Source organism: Pan troglodytes, chromosome 11, assembly GCF_028858775.2.
Source record: "Pan troglodytes isolate AG18354 chromosome 11, NHGRI_mPanTro3-v2.0_pri, whole genome shotgun sequence".
NCBI lineage: Eukaryota > Metazoa > Chordata > Mammalia > Primates > Hominidae > Pan > Pan troglodytes.
The window spans coordinates 37439218-37455115 of NC_072409.2; the positions used below are offsets into that span (position 1 = coordinate 37439218).

Below are 15898 nucleotides of genomic sequence, written 5' to 3' on the forward strand. Positions count from 1 at the left end.
AATAAAGTTGTTCACTTATACCCATCTGATCCTTGACAAAGTTGACAAAAATAAGCATTGGGGAAAGGACTTACTATTCAATAAATGGTGCTGGGTTAACTCGCTAGCCATATGCAGAAGAAAATGGATCCCTACCTTTTACCATATATAAAAATTAACTCAAGATGTATTTAAGATTTACATGTGAGATGTAAAACTATAAAAATCTTACAAGAAAACCTAGGAAATACCGTTCTGGACATTGGCCTAGAAGAAGAATTTATGACTGAGTCCTCAAAAATGATTGCAACAAAAACAAAAATTGACAAGTAGGACCTAATTAAACTAAAGAGCTTCTGCACGGCAAAAGAAACTATATATTAAAAAAAAGAGTAAACACACAACCTACAGAAAGGGAGAAAATATTCACAAACTATACACCCAATAAAAGTCCAATTTTCAGAGTCTATGAGGAACTCAAACAATTCAACAAGCAAAAAACAATCCCATTAAAAAGTGGGCAAAGGACATTAAAAGGCACTTCTCAAAAGAAGACATATAAGTGGTCAAAAAACATAGGAAAAAATGCTCAATATCACTAATCAGAGAAACGCAAATCAAAACCAATCTCACATAAGTCAAAATGGCTATTTTTTTTCAGAACAGGGGACTTTATTGATGGTACACAACACAGTATGATTCCCTGGGCCCCTCTCTCTTTAGGAGGTATGACATGGAAACTGTGGCAAGGGAGAGTCTCAGTGTGGTACGGGACTGAGGGCCTCTCTCTTCCTCTGGAAATCTTTCTGGGGCTGGTGGCCTGGAGGTTCTTATTCCTTGGAGGTCATGTAGACCATGAGTTTCACCACCCTGTTGCTGTAGCCAAAATCATGGTCATACCAGGAAATGAGCTTGGTATAGTGGTTTTCAAAGGTGATGCTGGCCCCAGCATGGAAGATGGAAGAGTGGGTGTCATTGTTAAAGTTGAAGAAGACAACCTGGTGCTAAGTGTAGCCCAGGATGCTCTTGAGGGGGCCCTCTGATGCCTGCTTCACCTTCTTGATGTAATCATATTTGAAAGCTTTCTCCAGACAGCAAGTCAGATCCATGACTGACACATTGGTGACAGGGACATGGAAGGCCATGCCAGTGAGATTCCCATTCTGCTCAGGGATGACTTTGCACACAGCCTTGGCAGGGCCACTAGATGCAGGGATGATGTTCTGGAGACCCCCAAGGCCATCACGCCAGTTTCCCAGAGGGTCCATCCATAGTCTTCTGGGTGTGGCAGTGTGGCAGTGAAGGCCATGGACTGTGGTCGTGAGTCCCTCCATAATGCCAAAGTTGTCATGGATGACCTTGGCCAGGGAGGCTAAGCAGTTGGTAGTGTAGGAGGCATTGCTGACAATCTTGAGGCTGTTTTTGTATTTCTTATGGTTCATGCCCATCACAAATATGGGGGCATCAGCAGAAGGGCCAGAGATGATTCTCTGTTTTGATTCTCCCCTCTAAGTGAGCTCCAGCCTTCTCCATGGTAGTGAAGATAATGGTAGACTCTACAACATAATCACTATTGGCATCACCCAGTTTGATTTTGGTGGGATCTCACTACTGGAAGATGGTAATGGGATTTCCATTGATGACAAGCTTCGCATTCTCAGCCTTGATGGTGCTGTGGAACTCGTCATGGGTGGAATCATATTAGAACATGTAAATACCATGTGGTTGATGTCAATGAAGTAGTCATTGATCATGACAAAATCTACTTTGCCAGAGTTAAAAGCAGCCCTAGAGACCTGGTGTCTAATACAGCCAAACTCATTTACTCCACCTTCACTTTCTCCATAGCGTCTCAGGGATGTGGCTGGCACTACACAAGATGTAGCTGTCTGTTGAATGGGAGAAGCAGAGAGCCAGAATGGCTGCTATTAACAATCAAAAAATAACATATGCCAGCAAGGCTGTGGAGAGAAGCGAAAACTTATACACTGTTGGTGGGAATATAAATCGGTTCAGCCATGTGGAAATTGGTGAGTCTCAAAGTTTAGAGATTTCCCAAAGAACTTAAAACAGCACTACCATTTAACCTAGCAATCCCATTACTGGGTATATACGGAAAGGAAAATAAATTGTTCTATCAAAAAGATACATGTACTCGTATGTTCATCACAGCACTATTCACAATAGCAAAGACATGAAATTTACCTGGGTACCCATCAACAGTGGACTGGAAAAGGATAGCGTGGGACACATATACCATAGAATACTACACAGCCATAAAAAGAACAAAATAATGTCTTTTGCAGCAACATCAATGCAGCTGGAGGCCATTATCTTAAACAAATTAACAGAGAAACAGAAAACTAAATGCCATTTGTTCTCACTTGTAAGTGGGAGCTAAACATTGGGTACACATAGACATAAAGATGGGAACAATACACACTGAGGATTTCTACAGGATAGCGGGAGGAAAGAGGGGCAATGGCTGAAAAGCTCTCTATTGGGTACTGTGCTCACTACCTGGGTGACAGGATCATGTGTACCCCAAACCTCAGCATCATGCAATATGCCCATGTAGCAAACCTGTACATGTACCTCTCAAATCTAAAATAAAAGTTGAAATTATTTTTAAAAATCTACAGAGCTATTAACGTACAGTGTCATTGAAGTTATTATAAAAACAATTAAGAAAATAATTGTACATTATAATTAAAATGAGTATGCCCCCATTTCTTGACAAGTAGCTCTTCTCTCACTAATATGGTTTACCTAGGATTAAAGATTTACTTACATCCAGACTCTAAAGGGATGACTTAAAGGAATCACAGTAAGAAACAAGAATTGTGAATATGCCAGTTTCACACTCCTGGGGTCTAATTTGGTCTCCCTGCTTAGACCAAACCCGGAGAATGATTAAGAAGATATTCACCCAAGGAAAGAATGCAGCAACAGGTCCATAGAGAATATAAAAGGCTGTAGTTTGTGTAAACGAATCATACTCTGGAAAACATAAGGAAACTATGAGGACAAAGTCACTTGTTGAAATTTGAGGAGATTCTTCACTGTTAAATCTAGAATGATAGAAAAGTGAGAAGCCATTAACACTGGTGTGAGAAGGAGTCATATCTTGCTTATATAGTCCCCATGTACAAGTGGGTATTTATTAACGCTATATGTTGCAAATACAAACAAGGAATAGAGGTAAGCCATGATACTTTGGGGAAACACTATCCTTATCTCAAAAGGAAAATAACCCACAAAAACAAAAAGGAAGCTTCTTAGCCTAATTCTTCATCGATTTCTAGTTCATTTCTAATTCATAATAATTTACATTTTCATGGAATTTGCACATAATATTGCCAGAGCCATTATGTTTATTGCTACAAATGGATTGAATCTGTATAATTTATACTTTCTTTCCAACATCTTTTATTCACTCCTCAGAGCATAACTGGCTAAGAAGAGTAGTCAAATGTTCCTGGAGAAGCTGTTTGCTATTCCTTAGCACTTTCTTGAGAAATGTATATGCCTCCTAGTCCCCAATTACATATAAATATATTATGTCAAATATATATATACATATATTCACTATGTAGTGCTATTTTCCCTAATTAATATACCTTAGTCCACCTCTGAAGAGAAATATTTACTTATTCATCCCTTAGGAAGGCATATTTCTAGCTGAAGAAAGCCTACATTTAACCACCATTGCATGTAAAGTTCTAAGCACAAGGCCTGGCACAGAGAAAACCCTCAATAAAAGTAAACTATTATTATTGCTGTTGTTTAATTGTACCCTTCTTAAAGTGTGAAGTAGACATTTGTGCATGGCAAGAGTATGCCCTTCCTTTCCCAAGCACCTCATTAAAAATCACCTTATTAACATTTGGCTATCTCCCCAGGTGCTGCAGGCCTGCAACTTCCCACACAATCAGGGGACAAAGTTTTATTCTGAAAAAAAATTTCCTTTGTGTGATGCACTATTTTCCAGATGACCCAAATTGAAAATATAAAACTCTCCCCCAAAACGCAAGGCTGAGCCTTGTGACAGTTCTACTTTATGGAGTAGTGGAGCAAGCTTAGGCTATGGAAAACTGGATTCAAATTCTTGTGCAACCATTTACTTAAAGTAACCTCATATAAACTATTTCTCTCTCTGAACTTTGAGTTCATCTTCTGTAAAATGAGGATATTAATACTCATTAATGGTTGATGTAAAAATTAAATAATGTATTTTTAATAAATATATATCCTCTTATATCTTGTCTGGCATAAGGTAGGTGCCCATCCAATCCTAGCCTTCTTCCTATTTGAGTTTCTTGAAACTATGAGGTTGAAGGCTATAAAGACTTTCTAACAGGTCTTAAAGAAGTTTTATTTGCTGTGTACTAGAAGTCAGCCCAGAATATCAGTCTAGTTTCTCCTAAAGCTGGGTTATATCAATTTCTGAGTGATGATGAGATGTGCCCGTGTTTCCAGCTGGCATTTTAGCTGACATACCTGGGCTTGTGGATCCTGATTGGTTTACTTTTCCAAGCGAACGCTTGTTTCAGGCAAAGAGTATCAACTCAACATAAGTAATCTCTGTCTCTTCTTCTATGGATCTTGCCTCCAGGGCCTGCTGCAGATTTTTCAGAATGGCTTCTATGCCCTCTGGGGTCCATTTCTATTTTGGAAACAGCCAAAAATCATTTGAACCCAGACAACAAGGCAGGGGAACAAGCTCACGTAACAAATTTAAAAAATGTTTTCGGCATTGGCGATAGGATTGCCTCCCAGGACGATGACTTTAAAAACCCACAGCTGGGTGCATCCATGGGTGTGTTTACAAAACAAAAGAGCCTCTGTATCTTTTCAAAAAGTATTTTCCAGTTGGGAAAATAAATGCATACCATTGTCAGTACATTAGGATGATATTAAAGTGTTTTCCAACAATTTAGAAATTAAAATCATACACAGCGGCTATGACTCATATACAGTGGATGTGAACCAGAAGAACGCTTGTGAGAGAAACAGATGTGACTTGGATGAACTTGGGGAAGCAGACCTAGATTTTGACACTATTTGGTAAGTGAATATCTAATTAATTACACGTGAAGAGGAGGGAAATATGAAGCGCCAGAAGTTGGCAGCGTTTTACTCATCCCTGTCCAGGCTGACAAGCATATACTCTCCCATCATTGGAAAGGTGAATTCTGCTGCAGAGCTGGATGATTTATTGGGTTTCCCTTAGCCACAATAAAATGTCTCTCAAGACTTACCACCTTCATTTTCTCTGATTCTCAGTTAGGAAAGTGACCTTCTGATAACACTGGAAGTGTTATCAGGGTGCAGGCTAACCCAGGGCCACAGCGAACTCTCCCAAAAAAATCACACATTATAACGAACCTCACAAAACCCCAGCCCATCTTCTGTCAAACGTCACCCTTTTTGCCTACAAAATATGCGCATTACTGGAAATCTAAGATTGCAGAAAATTATTCAGAAAATCAAAATCATCTTAAACTCACAACCCAAAGATAATCACTGTTACCACGTTGGTTTATTTCATCTGAACTATTTTTTTTTACATTGCTGAGATCAAATCGTACATTCAGTTTTCTATGTTGTTTTTTAATTAAGCATTAAAAATAGATATTTCTTTAATTATCATAAAATATTCATAAATATAACCATTAAAATTGTATAATATCTTATCAAGCGAATTTTTCAGTGTACTTATTAATCCTCTATTGCTGGATATATTGGGTGGTCTCTAAATTTTTGTTGTTGTCTTTTTTTTTTTTTTTTTGAGATGGAGTCTCGCTCTGTCACCCAGGCTGGAGTGCAGTGGCGCGATCTGGGCTCACTGCAAGCTCCGCCTCCCGGGTTCAGGCCATTCTCCTGCCTCAGCCTCCCGAGTAGCTGGGACTACAGGTGCCCGCCACCACGCCCGGCTAATTTTTTTTTGCATTTTTAGTAGAGACGGGGTTTCACTGTGTTAGCCAGGATGGTCTCGATCTCCTGACCTCGTGATCTGCCCACCTCGGCCTCCCAAAGTGCTGGGATTGTTGTTGTCCTTTTGTAAAAAGAATACTGTAATAAGCATATTACTGCAAAAAGGCTTATTCTCTATTTGGGAGTATTTCCTTGGTTCAAGTCCTCACAGTTAATTTTTAATCTGACTTATCTCCTTGTTTCTATATTTAATTGCCTATTGAACTCCTCCATTCTAAAATTAACATGGTTGAAGCAGAGCAGTACTGAGGGTGAGACCTTCCCTTGCCTCAGTCTAGGCACATTAAAGTATTTTCTGCTTCAAGAGAGACCAATCTTAAAGCTTGAGCCAGGGAATTGCTGACAGGGGAAAGTGACAAGGATTGATGGGAGTGGGAAGTTGGTGGGGGAGGGAGAAATGGTAGCCCTCATCTTGTCCTTTAAAATCTGGGCCTATAGATCTTTGCTATGTAAACTTCGACACCAGTCAGAGCATGTAACACTTCACTCTATTTCAAAATGTATTAGCTCCTTTATTACCTTGTCAATCCTCAGAATAGTCCTGGTTCTGGACTATAATAACTTCTAATATCAATCCCATTTTACTGAGACTCAGAAACAGCTTGTCCAAAGCCAGATAAATAATAAAGTTGTACTCAAATCCAGATCTGTTCACTGAGTTTGTAACATTTCTACCTCACAGCGATGTTTCCTCTCCAGTAGTTGTGTCGGGGTGGAAGAGAAAATAAACCAGGCTACTAGATCTTTTATTCTTTGTGAATGTGTTCAAGGGGCAATGATGGCAGGCATCGATCTGTAATTCTAACAAACACAGTTTAAAATCCCACATGGACTATCTCACACATTGATCCACCTGAGACCCCCCAGTTTGAGTGATGATAGAAGCAGATGGAAATTTGCAGTAGTTATGGGAGATTATATATGTTCTGGGAGCTCAGAAGATCTAAGCACTTCACTATCTATAATTGAAAATGTACTGGAGCAAATGGAAACTTGTGATCCCACATATATTTTATCAGATGCTTTGGACATTAAAGGAATTCTTGGGAAAATTATAAATTGGAACGCCAGTCACGTAGCTTTAACAGAAAAAAAATCATACTTAGTCTTTGGAAAGAAAAGAATAAATTGGCCATAAAATAATTCATAATAGACTTGCAGCTAGAATTGGTTATGAGAGAGTAATATGGTATAAAAGATAAGAAATAGAATTTCAAAAATGCATGGGAGCCATTGCTAATTCTTTATACAGGAGCAAGAAGAATTGTATGGTGACAGTTAATTATTCTGAATGGAATGCAAAAGAAAGACAAAAATAAGCATTAAGAGTATAACATAAGTCACATGAGGGAGAAATGGAGGAAATACATTTTTCTTTATCTCCAGTTCTATAGGAAGGAAATTCCACTCAAAGGAAAACCAACAAATTGCTTTCACAATAAAAAGTACTATGCAAACATAAAAAAGTGCCTCCATTTTCTCATTTCATAAAGAGAGGGACTCTTACACAAAGAACTTGAGAGCCAATTTTAGTAAAAGGTAGAGGTATATTATTTAATTAAATACTGTAAAGGTACTTTCAGACAAAATGGTGGCAAGGGCTGTCCTTACCCCAAAATTCCCAATAAAATGTCCAACAAAGTGTATAAATAGAGTCTACACATTAGAAATCAGCAATGAGTTCCTGACAGAATAGACAAAATGGACCAGATTAATGGAAACCATTAAAGAACGACCTGAGATGAATTACTGAGAAAGAATAGCATACCTGGAAAGCAAATGGGAGAAAGTCCCAGCTTGAAGGGTAAGAGCTTGAGAACAAGAGTTGGCTGTGTTGCTGGTGGGAAATGTAAACGTAAAACATTTGTGGACCGGCAGCAATGGGCACAATACTGAAGACCACTATAGAGATTTGCACTGGGTGAAAATGTGTAAAACAAATAGAGATGTGGGTTTTGCGTGGGGTATGGTATGTGTGCATGCATGTGTTACAGAGAAGACTTCCATGGGGTTCCACCTTATAACAATAGTAAATAAAAGAAAGTCCAATCTTTGTTTAGGGCTGATAATCTGCTTCTTCCCTCCTCTGTTCTTTTTTCCAATCTGCACCTAAATTTCCATCCATAAAAAAATTCAGACAGGAACACACAGGCTCTCTAATGGAACCACCTGAGTTCTATCCCCAATAGGGGTAAGAATATATTAGCACAAGGGAGCTATGAAAAAAAATTCCACTGTTCAAAGAAAAGAGGAAATTGGCAGGTATGTTTCTTTTCTTATGCTGTCTTCGTCAGGTTTTTGTGTCAGAGTTATCTTATAAAATGAATTGGAGAACTTACAGCTTTTTCCATGAGCAAGAACAGTATAACTATAGTAGCATAGGAATGACCCATTTAAAAGGTTGGCTAAAAACTCAGTTGTAAGAAAGTCTATACCCAGTGCTATTATAGGGGAGAACTCTTGGACAATCTTTGCCAATTTTCCTTCTTTTTAAAGTTATTTAAATTTATTTTTAAGTTATTTTTTCTTTTCAATTTATTGCATCAAATTTGTGTGGGACTTCCCTCAAAAATAGAGACAGTAACAGCCCTGTTTTAAAACTTTTATTCTGAAATTTACAGTCACTTTTGGAGGCCCCACCCCATATCACATCACACATTAATTTTGAGTGGGGGGTAGTAAAATAACGGGCAGAAAAGATTTTTTAAAGTTTTTCTTAATTTTATTGTAATTTCAAATATATAGATTTTTAGGTTGGTGTAAAAGTAATTGCAGTTTTCACCATTACTTTTACTTTTGCACCAACCCAATACATGATTCCAAACTCAAAAGATTCAAAAATGTATAAAGTCCTCACTTGACATTGTTGATAGGTTCTTGGAAATTGTGACTTTAAGCAAAATAACAAAACATGAAACCAGTTTTTTTTCTCATCAATGTTATAATGAAATAGGTTGAACAAAATGACAATATTCGAGAACCTGTTATGCATCATTTTGCTTAAAGTCACAGTTTCCAAGAACCATCTACAATGTTAAGGGAGGACTTACTGTACACAAAAAGTCCCACATTTTTGTCCACAAGCTACTTGGTTCCATTACCAAGACACAATTTATTGTATATTCTGAAATGATTTGTAAAGTTTTATTTTTTGACATTAATAATTACAGCTTCTAATTAATAGTTGATGTTTCTAGCTTACTTCTCATTCTTTTTATTTTCAAGTGTATGTATTTCCATGCTTACAGTCCTTTGGGATGCCACAGGCTCTGGGTCTAATCACTGTGCTTGTAGTGCCCAATTGGCAACAGGGTCCTAGAGTAGATTTTTTTCTAACAACTCTGCATTCCATTTGCACCCCTCCCCAGTGACTCCCACCAGCAGCGACACCACCACTATGCCCTCTCTGTGCCCCGGGCAGACAATGAGCCAGAAAAATCTGTGACTTGGATTTTTAAAAAAAATCTCAAGGACCATTTCTTTTTTTTTTTTTTTTTTTTTTTTGAGGCCCCTTACACTTTATCAGGCAAAAAACAGGGCTGTATAGAAGAACAGTGCAAACGCCGTACAATCTTGACAAGTAAGTACAATTTTACATGTTAACTTCTTATTTGTCTTGGTCTTTTTCAGCATACACGAGTAGCAGCTGGCCAGCTGGAACATACAACTGAAATTTTAATTATTATTTGTTCTGCTGTTCAGTTACAAGTTTGCACAAGCACGTCCATGTGATAAACCATCATTTTCCCATATGTCATCCATGATTGCCCAGAGGTGTCTCATAAAGAGAGTTTCTCTCTGAATCCTGAAGTACTATATGGGACCCTAAGTCATCTTCTAGATAAAGGATGGGGAGAGTTAAGCACAATAGAGTTTTTTCTTTAATTTGGCTGTTTGAACAAATGATTTTCTAAAGTCAGTAAATCAATCTTAACATTTTAATAGCTTCAAATCTTCTGTTCTTGGTCAAAGTCTTATCACGTCCACTCCCCCATTTCCAGAGACAATGTTGGAAGATCATAGAAATTGGCATTTGGGATTGTGTGAGGTTAAACAGGTTTATAAGATTTACAGTGCTTACATTCTTCCCAGAGTAAGCACCAGGTAACTATCCCAGAGCTCTCTTGCAAAGCATTTTACTTCAAGTTAAAATTTCTAAGAACCTATCAACAATGTCAAATGAGGACTTACTTTATACGTTTTTTAATCTTTTGAGTTTGAAATCATGTATTAGGTTGGTGCAAAAGTAAAAGTAATGGAGATATATATATATATCTCCATATCTATCTATCTATAGTTATATCTATCTATCCATCTATATCTATATATCTATCTATATCTATCTATAGATATAGATATAGATATCTCCATTACTTTTACTTTTGCACCAACCTAATACATGACTCCAAACTCAAAAGATTAAAAAGTGTATAAAGTAAGTCCTCACTTGACATTGTTGATAGGTTCTTAGAAATTTTAACTTAAAGCAAAATGCTTTGCAAGAGAGCTCTGGGATAGTTACCTGGTGCTTACTCTGGGAAGAATGTAAGTACTGTAAAAAAAAAAATATATATATATATATATAGAGAGAGAGAGAGATAGAGAGAGAGAGAGAGAGAGAGAGAGAGAGAGATACCCCTAAGTATGTGGTATGTTTGGAATTACACCCAACAAGATCTTAAAAGTGATAATCCCTGGATCACAGAATTATGGATGTATTTTTTCCTTAATTCTACATTCTAGTTTTTCCATAGTAAAAATGAATAACTTGTGTTTAAAAATGAATTAAGAGAAAAATGTGTTCATGCTTTAAACTAAAAATTATACTGTAAGAGATTTATTCAGAGGTAGTAATTAATAGGGACCACAAAAGCTGGGATATGGGGATGTTTATCACAATATTTGTCTTTTTTAGTTTTAATTGAAAACTACTTCAACACAAAAAATTCTACCCAGAGTACCTAGATACCAGTCACCTGGGCATAGATAACAATTACCTATAGACCCCTGCACCCAGGTTAATCATGTATTAAGATTTTGCCATTTTTGCTTCAGATCTTTCTATAAAAAATAAAATATTACATTCAAAATCAACACTTAATCATCCAAATTCCCTGCCTCCTCAGTGTTAACAATCCTCATGAAGTTGCTGAGTAGCCTTCCCATTCATGTTTTTGTACCTTTTTTAATAGGCATACATCTCTTCAACAGTACATAGTATTTGGGGGCAATTATAAAATTTACATGAATCATGTCTTTCTGTATGACTATACCATAAGTTCCTTTTTAATAAAGCATTGTTTCAATATTTATCCACATTGATGTATATAAATTTATTTTGATTGATGTTACTCTATTAATGTATCATAATGTATTTATCTATTATTTTATTAGTGCACAGTTTAAATTACTTAACAGTTTTTCATTATTAAAATGATCACCGAAAGACATCCTTGTACATGTCTCTTTGCACATATGCCAAAGCTTATCTCCGTATATACCTAGATGGAGAATTGCTAATCCCCAGGTAGATACATCAACTTTCTAGACATTGCTAAATTACTCTGCAAAGTTAATGAAGCAATTTATACTCCCACCACCTACATATGGGAGTTCCTGCTTCCCCATATGTTCATCAATAATTGATTTCACCTTTTTTTTTCTGGCCAGGCATATGGGCATAAAATGGTAACCCATTTTATTTCTCTTCTTCAATAGCTAAAATGTTGTTTATAGTTTCATATAGTTTTTGACCATTTGGGTCTCATTATTTGTACAGTTCCTGCATATATCCTTTGCATATTTTTCTACTGGGTTATGTTATCTCTCTTTTAAATATGCAAAACTTTTTATATATTCTGGTTACTAATTATTTGTCAGTTATAGGCATGAAAGTGTTCTTCCAGTCGTGACTTGACTTTTCATTTTGCTTATTTTTTTATATAGAATGTTTTCATTTTAGTCAAATATACCTATGTCTTTCTTGATAGTTGTGCTTTTGGTATCTTAAGAAATTATCCAATATCCTGCCATCATTTGTTTTTCCTGTGTCTGAAGATAACTTTACAGAAGCCACTGCTCCCCTGCTCCCTCTGCCAGTGGACTGAGTTGGAGAAACCACTCTGCCCAGTGCAGTGTCTACTATATCTGATTCTGAAGACATCAAGGCTCTCGGGTAGTACAGCTCTCTCCTCCTTCATTTATAAAGTATCTCCTCAGAGAGTCTTAGTTATTATATGGCATTTTGTGACTTTAAAAAATTTCATAATTATCAAATACTAAGACTTTTGGAGTGGTACAAGAAAAGCAGTTGAGGATCAAGAGGCCTGTACTCAGACACCACTCTTATGACAGCAGAAACCATGGCACAAAATACAATATTTTTATTAGTATAATATCCAGCCATAAAAAAGGATGAGTTCATGTCCTTTGCAGGGACATGGATCACACTGGAAACCATCATTCTCAGCAAACTAACACAAGAACGGAAAACCAAACACCACATGTTCTCACTCATAAGTGGTAGTTGAACAATGAGAACACATGGACACAGGGAGGGGAGCATCACACACCAGGGCCTGTCGGGGGTGGGGGACTAGGGAAGAGCTAACATTAGGAGAAACACCTAATGTAGATGAGGGGTTGATGGGTGCAGCAAACCACCACAGCACATGTATACCTATGTAGCAAACCTGCACGTTCTGCACATGTATGCCAGAACTTAAAGTATAATAAAAAATAATAAAAATAATAAAAATATCCACCAACTATAACTCCCTCACAAAACATGTAATGCAAACTTTAAATTCAAGCATGCTTATAGAAGTTCAAATAGTTTTACATTTACCTAGAACTATTAATATTCTTATTTAACAAATACACATGAATAGTTGACATTTATGTAGAGACGAAATAACGTTCTTGTAGGAACAAAGAAGTTTCAGCATTCTGAAAACGTCGATTTTTTTCTTTCAAGTGTAACTTTAAATAAGAAACATAAAGTTATACCAACAATATTATAAGGATGAAAAACAGTAAAAGCCAAAATCGAACAATCTCCAGATATTCTGCCCCTTGAGAAAATGTATACAAGAAAAACTTTAGGTGACAAGTACCGCCAAAGGCTCTTAGAATTAACTTCAGCATTATCAGGACTCCTCTGCAATCACTACCAAAATGCAGTATTCATTGTATGATCTCATATGTAGAGTATAAAAAAAGTCAAACTCATAGAAATAGAGAATAAAATGGTGGTTACCAGAGATCTAGTCAAAAGACTAAAATTGTCAATTACATACGAGGAATTATTTCAAGGGTGCTATTGTACAACATGGTGACTAAAGTTAATAACGATGTATTTGAAAATTGCTAGAAGAATAGATTTAAAGTGTTCTTACTGCAAAAAATAAGTAATTCAGATAATGCATATGTTAAATAGCTTGATTTAGCCATTCCACAATGTGTATATATAACAAAACATCATGTTATACACCATAAATAGATATAATCTTACTTGTCAATTAAAAATAAATAAATGCATACATATATAAAATGCAGCAGTCATAAGGGGGAGAAAGGCATTGAAAATACATAAAATTCCTGAATCAGAAACAACCACGAAGACTCTTTGCAGTCAAAGTGTTGATAATTACATTTAGAATGACCATGAGAGGGGTATTTTCATAGTGAAGAAAATATATATGTCCTATCATGCCTGGAACAGAGTAAATATGTAACAAATGAAAATTTTCATTATTTTTAAAATTATTACAGTCAACAAGGAAAAACAGAACCAAATCTGAGGGAACAGAGGGCAAATTATTATACCAATTCTGCAAACAACAGCATTATTTCCTCTGACATAGACTGCACAACAAATGAAGACTCTAAAACAGATTCTAGTTTCAGCGAATGTATGAATAATGATTTTGATGTCACTCTAAAATAGAGACAAGTGAAAAATATAAAAGATAAGAAGAGTAAAAGAATGATGAGACCTTTCCTAAATCCAAATTTAATATTGTGACTTTAACCAGTCATTTAACTCTATTCTGACAACTGTCACAATAAGAGTTCTATCCATTCTAAAGGTAGAGCATAAAGCCGCATACACGTTTAGTCTTTAGTTGCAATTCAGAGGACCCCGTGCACTCCACCTTCAGTGTAAAGAAGCAGATGGCTTCTTTAATTTAGTTTCCTAATTATACATTCTGTCCTCAAGTGTATAATTTGTCCTGTTTATGAAGAGTTAAACCTCTGCATCCAAGTGTTCCTTCCAACTAAGAGAATGAAAAGGAAATCTTCTCTCATTAAGGAAATTACAGGTTTTGAAGTACGTTGATGTTTGAAGAGAATATTGTAACATAATACAGTTCTTTAACATTTTATGTAAAAGTTTCTAAATTATTCTGTAATTACCTTGTTTAAAAATTAAGAGACAATGATGAGATTTGTAGAAGTATTTCCTAATTTCCTTTCCTAAGTCATACAAATTTTCTCATTTTCCACCAGTGATATCACAAATACATCTTTCTAAATACCACATCGGTTTAACTTACAAGAAATCCTTTCACATAGTCATGGCAATCCTAAGCTATACTTCCATATTTGAGCTAAGTTTTAACTTTCTCAAGTTGTTATCAAACTAATGATAAAGAATTTATGTGGAAAAGTAAAAGTTACTCTTTTTATTTTTATTTTCACAGAACCTTATAATCTTTTGTAACACAAAATAGATGTGGGAAATACTGAAGCTTCCAATATGCTGCTAGATCTCCCCTTACTATGTAATACACACACAATTACTAAGTAGAAAACACATTCTGATCTGTAACTGTTCTAGAAATACAAAATAAATCTGAGTTCCTATTACAAAGAATATCAGACTGGTTAAAATATGAAAAACCTGTTAGGTGAAACTTATAATTGTCCTTAAAGAGCCCTAAATATTTGAAAAGTGTCCTAGAAACAGAAGGGAATGGGAAACACAAGGATGATGAAAAAGTTGATCTCTTGGAATCAAATGACATTAAATAAACATTTACTCTCTGAGATTCACAGATTCAAAATTGGATTAGGCACAGAATCTGGCCTCAATGAGTTCACATATAATATGTAAAGTAAGAACAATACTTATACATTTTATATTTCTAGATATTGTCCAAAGCGCCATACAACCTCCGACTCCTGGGTTCAAGTGATTCTCCTGCCTTGGCCTCCTGAATAGCTGGGATTACAGGCGTGTGCCACCACGACTGGCTAATTATTGTATTTGTAGTAGATTCGGGGTTTCACCATATTAGTCAGCCTGGTCTTGAACTCCTGACCTCGTGATCCACCCGCCTTGGCCTCCCAAAGTGCTGGGATTACAGGTCTGAGCCACCGCGCCCGGCCTTTTTTTTTTTTTTTTTAACCAACCAGGGGCTTCTGCTAGCAGTTTTCTGCAAGGCTCCTCCCGTCCTGGAGAACTGCCTGGGAGAACATTTCCAGGCAAGGCCTCTGCGACACTCAGTCGGCCTTGCGTATTTCCAGTTTCCAAACTTTTTCTTGAATGCATTTCTCTCTTCAATCTCCCCTTGGTCATGACACTTCGAAGCATCGCTGGCTACCTGAGTTCATCCTTGCCAAAGACTTAGATTCTGGCCCCTCTTCACCCAACACCTCAGAGCTACCTCCTATTCTCACTCATTACTGACTTGGGTGGATCCTGGAACTCCAGCTGGCCCTGAGCCTGGGCACTCTCTTGCTCCTGCTGGGAAGTCAGGGAATCTTTCAATGAACTCAAGTTAATGTAATAAAGTTTAGAAAGATGCAGGAACACCTAAATTGATCCCACAAGGACATTAAGTTGTCAAGTGCTTGAGCAACTGAAAATTATGACAATGATGATAGCCATCTTTTTTCCTTAGGTACTCTATCCCTA

General features: G+C 36.7%; 1 long non-coding RNA gene and 1 pseudogene across 2 annotated transcripts in view; both read right to left on the reverse strand.

The window, feature by feature from the left end:
* The window catches only part of LOC129136044 (uncharacterized), a 77898-nt gene that overhangs the window by 37638 nt on the left and 24362 nt on the right, over positions 1-15898 (reverse strand). The window lies entirely within an intron of this gene.
* Positions 717-15574, reverse strand: LOC472995 (glyceraldehyde-3-phosphate dehydrogenase-like; annotated as a pseudogene).